The 16,610-nt window shown below is 42.4% G+C and overlaps 1 protein-coding gene across 3 annotated transcripts in view; it reads right to left on the reverse strand.

Annotated features, from left to right (window-relative positions):
- The window catches only part of GRIN2A (glutamate ionotropic receptor NMDA type subunit 2A), a 427,129-nt gene that overhangs the window by 377,503 nt on the left and 33,016 nt on the right, over positions 1-16,610 (reverse strand). The window lies entirely within an intron of this gene.

The following is a 16,610-nucleotide window of genomic DNA, read 5'->3' on the forward strand; positions in this document are numbered from 1 at the left end:
AAATGGACCATCAGGGCTTCCTACTGCTTCCTTTTAAGGCTTTAGAGGAGAATCCATTTCTTATCTTTTCCAGTTTGTAGAGTCTGCCCACATTCCTTAGCTCATGGCCACATAGCTCTAACTCTGTTTCCATGGTCACATCTCCTTCTCTGACTCTTCCAGGCCCACCTCTTATAAGTACACTCATGGTTATATTGCACCCACCAGATAATTTTGGATGAGGCTCTCATCTCAAGATGGATCCATAACTTAATCACATCTTCAAAATCCCTTTTGCCATAAATCATAACATTTTCACAGGTGTCAGAGTTTAGAAGGTGAACATCTTTGAGAGGTCGTAGTTCTGCCTGCCAGGCCACCCTCTTGCTCCCCGAAGATTCACCCCATCCCCCCAAAAGTAACTCATGATAGTGTCAATTCAAAATCCAAAATTTTCATCAAAATCTCATCAGACCAGGCACAGTGATTCACGCCTGTAATCCCCGCATTTTGGGAGGCCAAGGCGGGTGGATCACCTGAGGTCAGGAGTTCAAGACCAGCCTGGCCAACATGGTAAAACCCATCTCTACTAAAAATACAAAACTCAGCCAGGCATGGTGGTGTGCACCTGTAATCCCAGCTACTCTGAAGGCTGAGGCACAAGAAGAGCTTGAACCTGGGAGGTGGAGATTGCAGTGAACCGATATCATGCCACTGCACTCCAGTCTGGGTTGACAGAGTGAGACTCAGTCTCAAAAAAATAATAAATAATAAATAAATAAATCTCTTCAGCTCAAATGTCTAAAATCTTATCTCAATCACCTAAATCAAGTACTTTTAAGAATCTGAGCATGATCCCTCCTGGGTCAAAGTTTCTCTCCAACTGTGGACCTGTAAAACTAGAAAACACATTATCTGCTCCCCAGATGTAGTTGTGGAACAGGCATGGGATACCAGTTGTAGGCGTTTTTGGTCAAAAAAGGAAACAAAGAAAAGAAAAAACAAGTTACCACATCCAAACAATTTTGGAATTCAGTTAGGCAGTCCAGATGCAGTGGCTAATTCCTGTAATCCTAACACTATGGGAGGCCACGGTGGGTGGAACGCTCAAGCCCAGACATTGGAGACAGCCTGGGCAATGTGGTGAAATCCCACCTCTAAAGAAAAAAAATACAAAAACAGGTTAGCTGGGTATGGTGGCGCATGCCTGTAGTTCAACCTACTCAGGAGGCTGAGGTGGGAGAATCACTTGAGCCCAGGAAGTTGAAGGTGCAGTGAGGAGTGATCACACCACTGCACTCCAGTCTGGCCTTCAGAGTGAGACACTGTTTCCAGAAAGAAAAAAAAAATAGGAGAGGAGAGATTCAGTTAGGTAAACATTAGGTTGCAAAGCCTAGAAATAATCCTCTCCCATCTCTGTCCTTTGAGCTTGAGGCTCTACCTTCTGAGCAACCAGTCCTTTCTCATGAAGGGTAACATGTGTTTGCAGCCTAAGAGTTTTAAGTCATTTCCTACCTGTAAAATTTGGGGATTATATCATAGGTGAGAACTGAACAATGAGAACACTTGGACACAAAGCAGGGGACATCACACACTGGGGCCTGTTGGGGGGTGGGGGGCTGGGGGAGGGATAGCATTAGGAGAAATACCTAATGTAAATGACTAGTTGATGGGTGTGCAGACCAACATGGGACATGTATACCTATGTAACAAACCTACACGTTGTGCACACATACCCTAGAACTTAAAGTAAAATAATAATAATAATAAAATAATTTGGGGAGTGTAATGGGCCTTCTTTCATCTTATCTTCTCTGTTCCCTTGGGTCCAAATTGCCTGTGTTTATGCTGGTAGGAAATTTCAAAAACCTCATGGGTCTCCTGTGTATGTCATGGGGATTCACTCCATCAGACAAAAAAATGTTCTTCACAGTCCTTTCCTGGATAATCCTAATATCTATTCTTCACTTCTGGTTAGACGGCCAAGGGGTACATGAGTCTCATACCTAATCTCTTCAAACAGCCCTCTGTGTGGCTGAATACTGGGACTTTTTATCTTTCCAAGGAACTAGCAAAAAAAACTGTTCAGCCATACCCTTTCCTGACATGCTTTCCTGATAGTAAATCTCCTAATTTTAGCATCTTTTGCAATCCAGATAGGCTGAGAATTTTCCAAGTCATCAAATCTTGGTTTCTTTTTGCTTAACAGTTCTTCCTTCAATCTATCTCTTTCCTCTCACATTTTACTAAAAGTATCAAGAAGAATCCAGGCTGCCCCTTCAACACTTAACCAAGTTCATTGCTTGCAAGTTCAGATTTCCACACAACTGTAGCATATAATTCAGATAAACGTTGTGCCACTATATAACAACGATGTCCTTTCCTCCAGTTTTCAATAACATTTCCTTCTTAGGTAGCCCTCACTGGTAGTGCCTTTAACGTCCATAATTCTAACAAAAGTCTGTTTATGATGATTTAGGTATTCTCTAAAATGATGTATGCTTTCTCTAACATGTTTCTTACTTTTTTCTGAGTCCCCAGAAACAGAGCTGTTAGCATTCATATTTCCACTCACAGTCTGTTGAAGGATGTCTAGTCTTTTTCTGATGTGTCTCCAAATTCTTCTAGCCTCTGCCCAACACGCAATTCCAAGGCCACTGCCACTTTTTAAGGTATTTGTTACAATAGAACCCTATTCCTGGCACCAAAATCTGTATTACTGAGGGTTCAATTAAAGGAAGAGATGAGCACGAGACCTATATTAAGAAACACATGACAAGGAATTGGCTTACATGATTGTAGGGAATGGCTAGGCAAGTCCAATATCCACGGAGCAGGCTGGAACTTCTGGGCATGAGCTAAGCCTTCTCTCCTTGGGTGGAACTTATTCAGAGAAGCCTCAGCTCTACTCTTAAGTCCTCTGATTGAATCAGGCCCACCCAGATTACCTAAGATGATCTCCCTTAAAGTCAACTGATTATAAGCTTTAATCATATCTACAAAACACCTTCACAACACACCTACATTCGAGTTTGACTAGGTAACTATAGACTGTAGCCCATCCAAGTTGACACATAGAACTGACAGGTGTTGCATTCATCATGCTCCATCCCTAACATTCAAGACAGCCTCTCATGCATTTCTCTATCTCCTCCCCTGGGGCCCAGGTCCAGGTAAGCACATATAAGTTAAGTGGGCAAGTCTAAAGGATAAAGTGGGCTTATCCTTTCAATCACTCTACTTTCCATCACTCTCCCTTCCAGCCTTTGCTCCACCATCCAACCCCACTGGTTCTGAACATTTCCTATTGAACCACCCTCCCAGAAAGCCCATCATCTTCTGCTTTGGAAAACCAATATTGTAAATATTGGAAATATAACCTCCAGCACACACACAGACACACATCATCCCACCTCTTCAACAGATGAAGGCTAAAACAACTAAAATCCAAGAGTAAATCTCCAGCTACAAACACAAGCTCAAATAGCAACAGGAACTTCAAGGAGGAGACTCATTTGCAACCAGGTTCTAATGAAACCAGGTCCTCCTTCCAAGAAAACCAAACTGTGTAACTCAGATAGCCAATTTAGGATGCAAGATGCATTTGGCTAATTATACTCAATTGTAGGCCTGTTATCCATGGTGTTAGACAAGGACTAAAGGTTAAAGATACTGATTAATAAACTATCTCATTAAAAAAAGAAATCATTACAATATTTTGCTCTGCATATTCTAGGCGACCTTTTCCTTCACATTTTTCTTCATATTTTGGATGAATTTATCATCAGTGGAAATGTCTTGAAAGAATAAGTTCATTCCACCTTCACAAGGATGATAATGATGATGATGCTGATAGCAGCTACCATTTATCGGGGAACTAACCTTGGGCCACACAACTATGCTAAGCACTTTATATACAATGTTTCGTTTTATCATTATTATGATCTGAGGCCCTGAAAAAGAATTTGAGCTCCCAGTGGTTTGAGAAATGATCTCAGGAAACACTGGTAAGAGGAAAGAGAAGTGAGACAGGAAAGTAAAAGGAAACAATTGGTGGATTTTAAATTAAGTGACTGCTTAGGGCAACTGGGCCTTAAGATCACTAGAGACACATCTGGGATAGAGCATAAAATATCTACTCTATATCACAGTTATTCTGCCTACAAGACAAAGGACTGAAGTGCTTATCCACAAATCCCTACCGTTGGCTGCTTCCAGCACCTTCGCTCCCCCTGCAGGTGGGCTAAACCTGCTTCCAAAGCCAGAAAAGATGGAGTCGGAGGGGTTCATAGTGATCAGGCTTCCATATATGGAGGCAAAGACTGCGGGCACATGGGAAAGCCCCAACAGCACATGCTACACAACCCTAATAAGTAGGTGGGAGCACCCTCATTTAAAAGGAAAACAAAAGTGAGGCTCAGAGAAGATAAAGTAACTTGCTTAAATGATGAGGCTGGATTGTAAGCAGGTCTGACTCTAAAGTCACATTCTTACCCACTACACATGCTGACAGGTGTTGCTATTTTCTCCATCTTAGTTCGAGCCGTATCACCCACACCTGGAGGTCTGCAAGGACCTAATGCTTTCACCTGCCTCCAGACCTTCCTGCACACTGAACAACTTCATTTCCCTTCCTTAGCTACTTACAAAACAGAGGACGAAGTTCAGACTCCTTATTCAAGCACTCGATTATTCCCGTGAGCTGGCCCTATGGCCACCATTTGCCTTCCTGCCCCAGCCCCGGCCTACATTTCCTTAATTCAACTCACGTGCCATTTTTCTTCTTTTCAATAAAAACTCACTGTGCACCTATTCTGTGGGAGACACTATAGCTTCCTCCTCTGTAAAATGGGGGTAATTGTAGGGTTAAGAGCATTAAATGAGAGAGTGTGACATGCTTAGCCCAAACTAAGTGCTGAAGTAATGCAAGCCTGCATTATCATGAGCCCACCCGAGAGTCATGACTTTATCCTCAGAGCCAGGGATGTGCCACATAGTACTTGTCACAAACTTCTAGATACTGAACATGATCTCCCTGACTCTGAGAAGCCAGCTCCTTGAGACAATGGGCTATACCGTCTGGGATGACAGAAAGAACTTTGGGCTTATAGCCAGAAGCCAGATTCCAAATTTGGATTTTACCAATCCCTGGCCACGAGACTATGACCATATGAATCCACTCCCAGACCCTAGTTCTGACATCACCAAGGTGGGCAAGCACTTTCCTCATAGCATTAGTAGAAATTAAAGGCTCTGTAGATGTTTCATGAAAAGTGGGCTCCTTCCATCAAGCCTAAATCATATTAGTGTGTGACATGGTTAACACTGAAGACTCAGAAGTCGGAGAGGGCTGGGTTTGAAACTAGATTCGATCACTATTCAGCTGTGAGACTGTATTGGTCCATTTTCACACTGCTGTAAAGAACTATCCGAGGCTGGGTAGTTTATAAGGAAGAGAGGTTTAATTGACTCACCACTCTGCATGGCTGTGGAAGGAGACCTCAGGAAACTTACAATCATGGTGGGAAACGAAGAGGAAGCAAGGAACATCTCACTCGGCGGAAGGAGTGGGACGGGAAGTGGGGGGGGGGGAAATTGACACGCACTTTTAAACCATCAGATCTCACGAGAACTCGCTCACTAGGGGAAAATCCCTAGGGGATTTTCCTCCCCCATTAGCCAATCATCTTCCACCAGACCCCTCCCTGACACATTGGGATTACAATTTGAGATGAGATTTGGGTGGGGACACAGAGCCAAACCGTATCAGAGACACTGTGCACTCTGTTTCCTTCTATGAGCCTCAGCTTTTCCATCTGTCAAACGGGGGTAAGAACAGCATCCCAGAGTTACTGTGAAGATTAAATGAGATATTTAAAGTACCTGGCACAGCTTCTTGCACATAATAAAATTTCAATACATGCCAACTATTATTATTACTATGCCATCATTATCAGAATGTTTTGAATATAGAATTGCTTGAGGATCGTTTACTGAATGATGAATGAATTAAGTGCTAAGAGAACATCATCCGCTAAGGCCTGAGTACCTAGATTTCAGAATTCTTGGTATGGAAGTTCTCCAGTGGGGAAACAAAAAGCCTTGCAATTAAGAAAACTGAAAAAGAACAGAACAGCCTTGGCCCAGTTGCCTAAGACCAGTCATGTGTGAAATGCCTCAGAACACCTGATGGAGACAGCACAGATCAGGCCAAGTCAAAATTGAGAGCATGAAACAGACAGCCCTGGAGGCCTGGAATCTGCTGAGGCCATTTCTTCCCAAGACCTAGGGGTGGAAGCTTGGGGGTCAAGTCTGCTTTGAGAGGCTGTGGGCAGAACACTTTTGCATCTCGTGTCTCAGTAACAGGAGGTTAGGGTGAGCTTCTCCCACAAACCCCAAGAGGTGTTTATTATACCCTGTGGGGAGGCAGGGAGAGGAGAGGGAAATGTCTCTTCTGAAGAGGCCTAGGACAAGAGGGGCAGCTGAGAGCCTCATTACGATGAAAATAGAAATAGATCAAATTAAAAGCCAACTAAAAACAAAAGCCAATCTGCTTCCATTGTTAAAATGCAGATTCCAGTTGTCAGTCTGGGTAGGGCCTGGCCTCTGCAATTTAAACAATACACCCCAGGGGATACAGATGTGGCTGGTCACACTTTGAGCAGTAAGGCCTTGGATGTTACTTAGTCCAGCATTTCCAAACTTTCTTTAAGATAAGAATCACCTGGGGATACCTTGTTAAAAAGGCACGTATCCAACCTTACCCAAATACAGTGAATCAAAATGGGGTTGGGGGGAATACCCAAGAGGCTGTAAGTTTAAAGAGCTCCACAGGTTATTTTTAATATCAGAGAGGTTTCAGAAACACTGATTTGGTCTGTACCAGGTGCAGCAAATTCAAATATGTACAGAACCCAGACAGATGAGATAAATAATCTTTTTTTTTTTTTTTTTTTTAAAGGGAGTCTCGCTGTATCCCCCAGACTGGAGTGCAGTGGCACAATCTTGGCTCACTGCAACTTCCGCCTCCCAGGTTTAAGTGATTCTCATGCCTCAGCCTCCAGAATAGCTGGGATTACAGGCACCTGAGATCCAGTAAATGAGAAACAGGACTCTGTAGCCATGCTGAATGTTTCATAAGGCCTGGCATAATTCAAATTCTGCCCTGTAATCAGGCTGTCCCAGGCAACCCAGGCAAGATTAAAGAAATATTAAGTTTATTTGCTTTGGGCTGGAATATATATAACTCAGTGTAGTTCCACTGGTTACCTTATGTTCTGTTGATCTGCATTTCTAAGTGGCAATTGACTGCATGCTGTTAATTCATTTTTTTAAATAAAATTGATTAGTACTTAATGTATTTTGTTTCGCTGGCAAAACACACAGTATACCATGAAGATAAAAAACCACAGGATAAGAGTCCCTGGTGAAGAAAAGGTGAGGAACTTCAGAATAATTCAGGCCCAAATCTCTGTCAAAGATTTGGAAACTGGGTTCCCAAAAAGAGAAGTGACGTGTCCAGGGTCAAAGTGATAGTGACACAGTCAAGACTAGAATCCAAGTCTTCCCTGACTCTCAATCTAGTAAATGTTTCTATTATAATTCAAATAAGTAGCCTATGGGAGAATGAGATCTTTGGTTTTCTCGGGTCCAGAAAACACTCTTTCTTCTGGCACTTTTGGGGAACAAACTGTCCCCACTTTTCATTCCATGTAGCTCAAGTGGGGCAACCTCAGCATCTCCAGCTCTCAGGATATGCACATGACCAGCCTGGTCAATAAGTGTATTCCTATCCTGAACAATGTGACTGGTTTTTTTATGGGCACATGAGTAAGAGGAGTCCAATCAGAGTTAGCCCTGGGAGTTCTAATGAAGCTACCAGGAAGTGGACTCTGCACTCAGTTTCCCCTGAGTCACTTAACTGATAGAATAAAGATGCAGCACTTCTTCTAGTGACTGTCTTGATGCACTGGGAGTCAGGGTGAGGAGACATTCCCTGAATAAAACCAATACAGGCTGGGTGTGGTGGCTCATGCCTGTAATCCCAGAACTTTGGGAGGCCAAGGTAGGAGGACTGCTTAGGCCAGGAGTTTGAGACCAGCCTGGGCAACATAGTGAGACTCCATTTCTTCAAAAATAAAAATAAGTAACCAGGCATGGTGGCGTGCGCCTGTAGTCCATGCTACTCAGTCAGCTGAGGTGGGAGGATCACTTGAGCCCAGGAGGTTGAGGCTGGAGTGAGCCATGATCAGGCCACTGCACTCCATCCTAGGAGACAGAACAAGACACTGTCTCAAAAAAAACAAAAAATAGGCAGGCGCAGTGGCTCACGCCTGTAATCCCAGCACTTTGGGAGGCTGAGGTGGGTGAATCACGAGGTCAGGAGTTTGAGACCAACATGGCAAATATGGTGAAACCCCATCTCTAATAAAAATGCAAAAATAGCCAGGCGTGGTGGTGTGTGCCTGTAGTCCCAGCTACTTGGGAGGCTGGAGGCAAGAGTATTGCTTGAGCCCTGGAGGCAGAGGTTGCAGTGAACCGAGATTATGCCACTGCACTCCAGCCTGGGCAACAGTGTGAGACTCCATCTAAGAAATAAAAAATAAAATAAAATAAAATAAAAAATAAATACAGTGAATACAGAGAAGAATCAAGCAGAAAAGCAGGAGAGACCGAATCCCAGTGATACCTGGATCTAGCCAGTCTGGAAGATTCTCGCTATTTTCAGTTACATCACCCACCTTGTCTGACTTCCTACAGCTGCCATTGGTTAATAACAACCATAATGCCAGAGCTTTTCATATCTTTCTGTTGTAAAAATTGAGATTTTACAGATGATGTTCATTTACACTATGGCATGCCATCCTTAAAGTGCCTCTGTGAGGTAAATAGGCCAAGGGCTATTTTCCACATTTTGCAAATGAGATACCGGAGCTCAGAGGGGAGTGATGCATTGCCAGAGGTCAGACTGCTCACCAACAGCAGGACAGGGACAATAAATCTGGTCTTATGACTCCAGTTGAGAGTGCTTTCCATCACAGCACTATATCTAACCTGGTGGAAACGCAGCAACTTCACTCTCTCCTCACCTACCTCAACTTAGGAGAAGGCTCTGCCTCTCCTATCATGCTCAACACAGATATGTTTCTTGAGGCTGATTCCAGCTCAAAGCTTCATTGCAAAATTCTTCCAGGCTACCTTTTCTGAGTTATAGGAAATATCTCAAAGTGCCCATTTCTTACCATTCCAGGGTGCAAAAGAGCACGAACCCACAAGAAGATACTGGAAGATTTACTGAGTCACAAGGAAATGAGGAAACGAGAGCAAAGTAAGGAAGTTATATAAGGGCTACAAAAAAAAAAAAAAAAACCAAGGTTAAGGTTAGCTGCAGCATACAGAGTCTTGCAGCTTACATTTAGGAAGAGGGATAAGTTTAAAGAACAGATAAATTAAAAAGACATAAGGTTCCATAAATGTCAGAGTCCTGACTTAAACTCAACCATTCAGGCTCAAGTTAAACCAACCAAAGTGGCCAAGCACAGTGGTTTATGCCTGTAATCTCAACACTTTGGGAAGCCAAGGCAGGAGGATCACACAAGGCCAGGAGTTCTAGACCAGCCTGGGCAACACAGCAAGACCCTGTCTCTACCAAACATTTAAAAGTTATCTAGGCATGGTGGTGTGTGGTGGTTGTATAGTCTCCGCTACTCAGGAGGCTGAGGAGGGAGGATCGCTTGAGCCCAGGAGTTCAAGGCTGCAGTGAGCTGAGATCATGCCACTGTACTCCAGTCTGGGCAACAGAGCAAGACTCTGTGTCTAAAAACACAAACAAATTTAAACCAACCAAAGATACTCTAACTCTCTCCCATTTCCACCCAGCTTCTCTCAAGTCCCTGCCTCTGAATCAGACCCTCTTGCTATGATCTCTCTCAATCGCATTCCCATGTAAAATTCTCGGGTCTCGTCCCTTTTCCAATTAGATATTTAATACAACTCTGATCCTGGTGCCACCACATAATAATTTACCCAGAACACTTAATTAGCTTCTTAGATAAAAATAACATGTAATTTGTTTGGTAATTATATGTTTCCACAACTGCTGAAAGCAACTCATTATAGGAATTTGGTACACTTAGGATAGATTACCTTAATTCTATTTTCTGTTTATCCAATTAGATTTGTCGGTCTTAATTGTACTGTAAATTGTGTTGAGCTGGTGAAGGTGACTATGAAGTTGTTGTTCCTTCAGACTTCATGGGTGATTTGCTTGTCCCTGGTGTTGGCTCCAGGCACTGACTAACTCTATCAGGGTTGTGAAAACAAGGACACAGTAAGACCTTTCACAGGATTCAAAGAGGAAAGCAGACAACGCCTCTGCTAAGGGCCTCCTTAACGTGGTGTACTCCACTGTGAGGTATACTGATGGTGGACAAGATCATTTTAGATGGTGCAGGGATACATTTTCCTCTTACATTTTCAATAATTCAGGAGCCATTCTACTATATTAAAAAATATAAATAGCATATCTGAACCATAATTTCAAGCAAATTATTGCTTGGAATGAAGCTTAAGTAGGTATTTACATTTAAAAACCTTGAGCTATTTAAGAATAGTTGATGATATTAAGGAATTATTAATTAAGAGGAATAATAAAATGGTAGTTACAGTCAATACAGGAGTTCTTGTCTTTTAATATACTTACTGAAACTTTAAATTAAAATGATACAAGTTCTGAGATTTGCATTGAAATAATCAGGGGGTTGGTAAGGTATTAGGGAAGAGGAAGTATTAAGAAAACAAGATTGGGCCGGGCGCGGTGGCTCAAGCCTGTAATCCCAGCACTTTGGAAGGCCGAGACGGGCAGATCACGAGGTCAGGAGATCGAGACTATCCTGGCTAACACGGTGAAACCCCGTCTCTACTAAAAATACAAAAAAACTAGCCGGACGAGGTGGCAGGCGCCTGTAGTCCCAGCTACTTGGGAGGCTGAGGCAGGAGAATGGCGTGAACCCGGGGGGCGGAGCTTGCAGTGAGCTGAGATCCGGCCACTGCACTCCAGCCTGGGCGGCAGAGCGAGACTAGCCTGGGCAAAATGGTGAAACCCCATCTCTACAAAAAAAAACACACACACACAAAAATGAGCCAGGCATGGTGGCACACACCTGTAGTCCCAACTACTAGGGAGGCTGAGGCAGGAGGACTGCTTGAGCTCAGGAGATGGAGGTTGCAGTGAGCCAGTATCATGCCACTGTATTCCAACCTGGGCAACAGAGTGAGACTCTATCTCAAAAAAAAAAAAAAAAAAAACATTCTTTTTTAAATAAGATTGTCCCCAACTTGGCTATCTTGAATAATGCCATAATGAACATGGGTGAACACGAGGGTACAGATATTTCTTTGAGATCCTGACTTCAATTCTTTTGGATATGTACACAGAAGTGGGATTGCTGGATCATATGATAGTTCTATTAGGTTGGTGAAATTACTTTTAATTGCAAAAACCGCAATTACTTCTGCACCAACCTATAATACAAATTTAAAATTTTTTTGAGGAACCACCACACTGTTTTTCATATCAGCTGCATTATTTTACATTAGTACCAACAGTGTACAAGGGTTCCAATGTCCCCACATCCTTGACAACACTTATTATCTTTGGTCATTTTTATGACAGCCATCCTAACAGGTGTGAGGTGTGGTCATTTTTATAACAGCCATCCTAACAGGTATGAGATGACTTCACAATCACTTATTGTGGTTTTGTGTTGCATTTTCCAGATGATTAGTGATGTTGAGAACCTTTTTAATACCTGTTGGCCATTTGTATGTCTTCTTTGAAGAATCATGTATTTCAAGTCCTTTGTCCATTTTTTAATTGTCCATTTAATAATTTTCACTACTGAGTCATAGGAGTTTCTTATATATTTTGAATATTAGCCCCTTATCAGATGTATAATTTGCAAATACTTTCTCCCGTTCCGTAGGATACCTTTTCATTCTGTTGATTGTTTCCTTTGCTTCACAGAAGTTTCACTGCAGCATTTCAGAACAGCCAAGATACGGAAATAACCCAAATGTCCATCAAGAGATGAATGGAGCCTGGCCAACATGGTGAAACCTGGTCTCTATAAATGTAAAAATTAGCCAGTTGTGGTGGCGCGCCCCTGTAATCCCAACTACTCAGGAGGCTGAGGTGGGAGAACTGCTTGAACCCCGAAGGTGGAGGCCACAGTGAGCTGAGATCGTGCCACTACACTCTAGCCTGGGCAACAGAGCAAGACCCTGTCTCAAAAAAATAAATAAATAAATAAATGAATAAAAGGGAGAGAGAAAGATGAATGAATAAAGAAAATGTGACATATTTATACAATGGAAAATTGTCCAACCTAAAAAAAAAAAAAGAAGTCCACTATTTGCAGTAACATGGATGAAACTGGACCATTCTGCTATGTGAAATAAGACTGTAACAGAGGACAAAAACTGCATGATTCCACCTATACAGGATATCTAAAATAGTCAAACTCATAGAAGCAGAGAATAGAATGGTATTGCCAAGGGTTGGGGGTGCAGGGAAATGGGGAGTTGCTGTTTGATAAAAGTTTTGGTTATGCAGGATGAGTAAGTTCTGGAGATCTGCTGGACAACATATAGTTATGTTATAGTTAACAAACTGTGTTGTGCCCTTAAAATTTTCTTAAGAGCGATCTCATCTCAGGTGTTCTCACTACAACAAAAGCAAAACAAAGAGACACAAGGAAACTGTTGAAGTGAAAGATATATCTATTATCTCAATGGTGGCTATGGTTTCACAGGTGCACACATACGTCCAAATTCATCAAGTTATGTATATTAAACACATGCAGTTTTTAATATTATTTAGATGTTAATGGAGCCGTTTAAAAAAAAAAAATTGACCATGAGTTGAAGCTGAATGTGGGTACATGAGTGTTCATTACACATTCTCTCTATTCTTGCCTGTTTGCTAATCTCCATAATAATAAGTTTATTCTAAAACTGACTCAATTTAAAGAAAAATTGATTAAATAATAATGTACATCAAGGGCCAGCATGCTTTTCTGTAAAGGGCCAGATAGTAAATGTTTTAGGCTTTATGGGCCATATGGTCACCATAGCAACTGCTTAACTCTGCTGCTGTAACACGAAAGCACCCACAGAAAGCACATCCACAGATCAGTGCAATTCTGTTCTAATAATACTTTATTTACAAAGACAGGTGGCAGGCCATAGTTTATAGATCCCTAAGGTAGATGATACCCTGATATGGCAAAATCCATGAAGGTGATACAGGAAAGACTGAAAGAAGAACAGCATTCAATTGTTGGGAGTCTGTCTCCTCCCTTTAGAGTAATAAGTTCTTATCAATTCAGTCTTACTTGGAGACAGCTACAGGACACCCTTGGTGCCAGGTAGAAACACAAATAAAAGGAAGACAGGGAGAAGATGGGAGCATGGATGCATATCCACTCATCCTTTCATTCAACAACACTTTTTTTTTTTTTTTTTTTGAGATGGAGTCTCACACTGCCACCCAGACTGGAGTGCAGCGGTGCAGTCTCGGCTCACCACAACCTCCACCTCCCGGGTTCAAGCAATTCTCCTGCCTCAGCCTCCTGAGTAGCTGGGATTACAGGTATGCCCCACCACACCAGGCTAATCTTTGTATGTTTAGTAGAGACGGAGTTTTACCATGTTGGCCAGGCTGGTCTCAAACTCCTGACCTCAAGTGATCCACCCACCTCGGCCTCCCACAGTGCTGGGATTACAGGCATGAGCCACCACGCCCCGCCCATTCAACAACATTTTATAGAATCCCCTAAAGGTGGAGGTCATGTTTGTCTGCATCAGAGGGTGGTACACGGGGAAGAAGGTACTTAGCCTATTCCTCATCATCTTTAGCTCCCACTGAGATCGCTTCACATACAGGTGGCCTTCCACTGTGCTTATCCAGTGAGGGACTAAAGACTCCCCCACAGAGTGCAAATTGCCATGTCTATTTCAGAGTGACAGCTACTAATATTATTATTGTTCCAACTCTGAAAGTCCACTCATCTTTGAGTCTCTGGCAAGAGGTGAAGGACAGGTGTTGGGAGGTGGCTCCTGGAGCGTCTGTAGACAGCATTGCCTAAATAATGGAATCCACATTTAATAATCATGCTTGAGATAAAGAGCTTCCCCATCCCTCATGTCCACTTGCTTTTGTAGAAACTACATAAGCAACATTCCCAAGCAGATGAGGAGGCATGAAGAAAGAGACCTTCATAGTCCAGAAGCCGCATGAGAAATGTCAGCTAAATGTAGCCATCCTCTTGCTAATAACTACACAATCCTCTCTAGTGCAATTGGAAATCCTGAATCTCAGCAAAGATCAGGCATGCTAAACTCAACCCTGGAGACCTGCCTTGCTTTTACCTCAGGCCACCCAGGTACCATGTGACTTTCTTATCAGATGATCAAAACAGTACTTTGTAAAGGAACCCCTCTATTCACCAACTCACTCAACAAAATACTTATGGCACCCCCTGTGTACGCCAGGCATAGTATTAAAGACCAGGGAGACCAAGAAGAGTAAATCTAGTATCACACTCTAGTAGCTTAACGAGCAGCAATGGTGCCCTCCCCCCAGCAAATCATTGCCTAGCCCATAACGTCACATTCAAAGACTGAGAAATCCTGCTAACAGAAGACACAGATTTTAAACAAATGATAATGTGAAAGAATTAATTGTAGAAGTGTACTGTAATCCCAGCACCTTGGGAGGCTGAGACAAGCAGATCGTTTGAGCTCAGGAGTTCGAGACCAGCCTGGTGCAACATGGTAAAACACCGTCTCTACTAAAAATACAAAAAAAAAGAAACCAAAATTAACCAGGCATGGTGGTGCACACCTGTGGTCCCAGCTACTCAGGAGGCTGAGGTGGGAGGATCTCTTGAGCCTGGTAGGGCAGAGGTTGCAGTGAGCTGAGACTGCACCACTGCTCTCCAGCCTGGGTGACAGCGTGAGGCCCTGTCTCCAAAAAAATAAAGAAAGAAAGAAGTGTATACAGGGTACAACCATAGTAAAAGCATGAGGAGGATCACCTCAAAATACAAGCATAGCTTCTACCTTAAAAACAGAAATGAAAACCCTTATGTGACCCCCAAGTCCCTCTGTAGACAATTCTCCATTTCTCTCTGTTCCCTTTTATAGCAAAAATGATCTAGAGTTGGCTATAACCACCCTGCCTACTTCTGTACTATTCTTTCCTCTACAAACCCTGGTCAGCTGTGGTCACCACGGTGCTACCAAAAGGTCTCCTTCAACCTCTGTGTTGTCAAATCTACAGGACAATTCTCATTCCTTGTCCTACCAGCATCAGACATGATGGAGAATTCCTTTCCTGGACTCGCCTTCCTGGGTTTCACACTGCCCTGGTTTTCCTGCTACCCTACTGGTTGCTTCCTCTTAGCTTCCTTGATGGTTTGTCCTCATCTTTCCAACCTCTCAACATTGTAGGGCTCAGGAATTGGCAAACTACAGCATGTGAGCCAAATCCAGTCCACCACCCAGTTTTTGTACATGGAGTTTTATTATAACCCAGCCATGCCCATTCATGGATACATTATCTAGAGCTCCTTTTGTGCTAAAATGGCAGAGTTGAGTCCTTGCAACAGATCCTATGGCCTGCAAAGCCTAAAACATTTTCTATGGGTCATTTGTAGAAAAGTGTGACCTAAGTTATTATTTAATCATATTTCCTTAAACTGACTCAATTTTTAAATGAATTTTTTATTATGAAAATTACCAAATATAAAAGACTGGAGCATTCTGTGACCTTAAATACTATCTAAATGTCGACAGCTGCACCCACTACCCAGGTTCTCTCCTAAACTCCAGATTCACATATCTAGCCAACCCGTTTGATATCTACTTCCACCTGAATGTGAAATGACTTGCTAACACCGCCAAAGCAAAGCTAGAGATATCTCCCTCTTCTGTCTTCCCCATCTCAACAAATGTCAACTCCATCCAGCATGTTAACCATACTATATTAAAACTCTAACTAAAAATAGAGCTAACATGTGGCCCAGCAATCCCACTGCTAGGCATATACCCAAAAGAAAGGAAATCAGTGTATCAAAGAGATATCTGCCCTCCTATGTCTATTGCAGCACTATTCACAACACCCAAGATTTGGAAACAACCTAAGTCTACCAACAGATGAATAAAGAAAATGTGGTATATATATACAATGGAGTACTAATCAGCCATAAAAAGAATAAGATCCTGTCCTTTGGAACCACATGTATGGAACTGGAAGTCATTACATTAAGTGGAAAAAGCCAGACATAGATAGACAAACTTTACATGTTCTCAGCCATTTGTGGGAGCTAAAAATGAAAACAGTTGAACTCACAGACACAGAGAGCAGTGCAATGGTTACCAGAGGCTGGAAAGGGTATTGGGAGCGTGGGGGCAGGTAATGGGGATGGTTAATGGGTCCAAAAAATAGAAAGAACAAATAAGATACGGTATTTGAATGCACAAGAGGGTGACTGTAGTCAACAACAACTTAATTGTAAATTTTTAAGTAAGTAAATTACATTTTTAAGTAAGTGAAAAAACAGTATAAT

This window comes from Piliocolobus tephrosceles, chromosome 17 (genome assembly GCF_002776525.5).
Source record: "Piliocolobus tephrosceles isolate RC106 chromosome 17, ASM277652v3, whole genome shotgun sequence".
Taxonomy (NCBI): Eukaryota; Metazoa; Chordata; class Mammalia; order Primates; family Cercopithecidae; genus Piliocolobus; species Piliocolobus tephrosceles.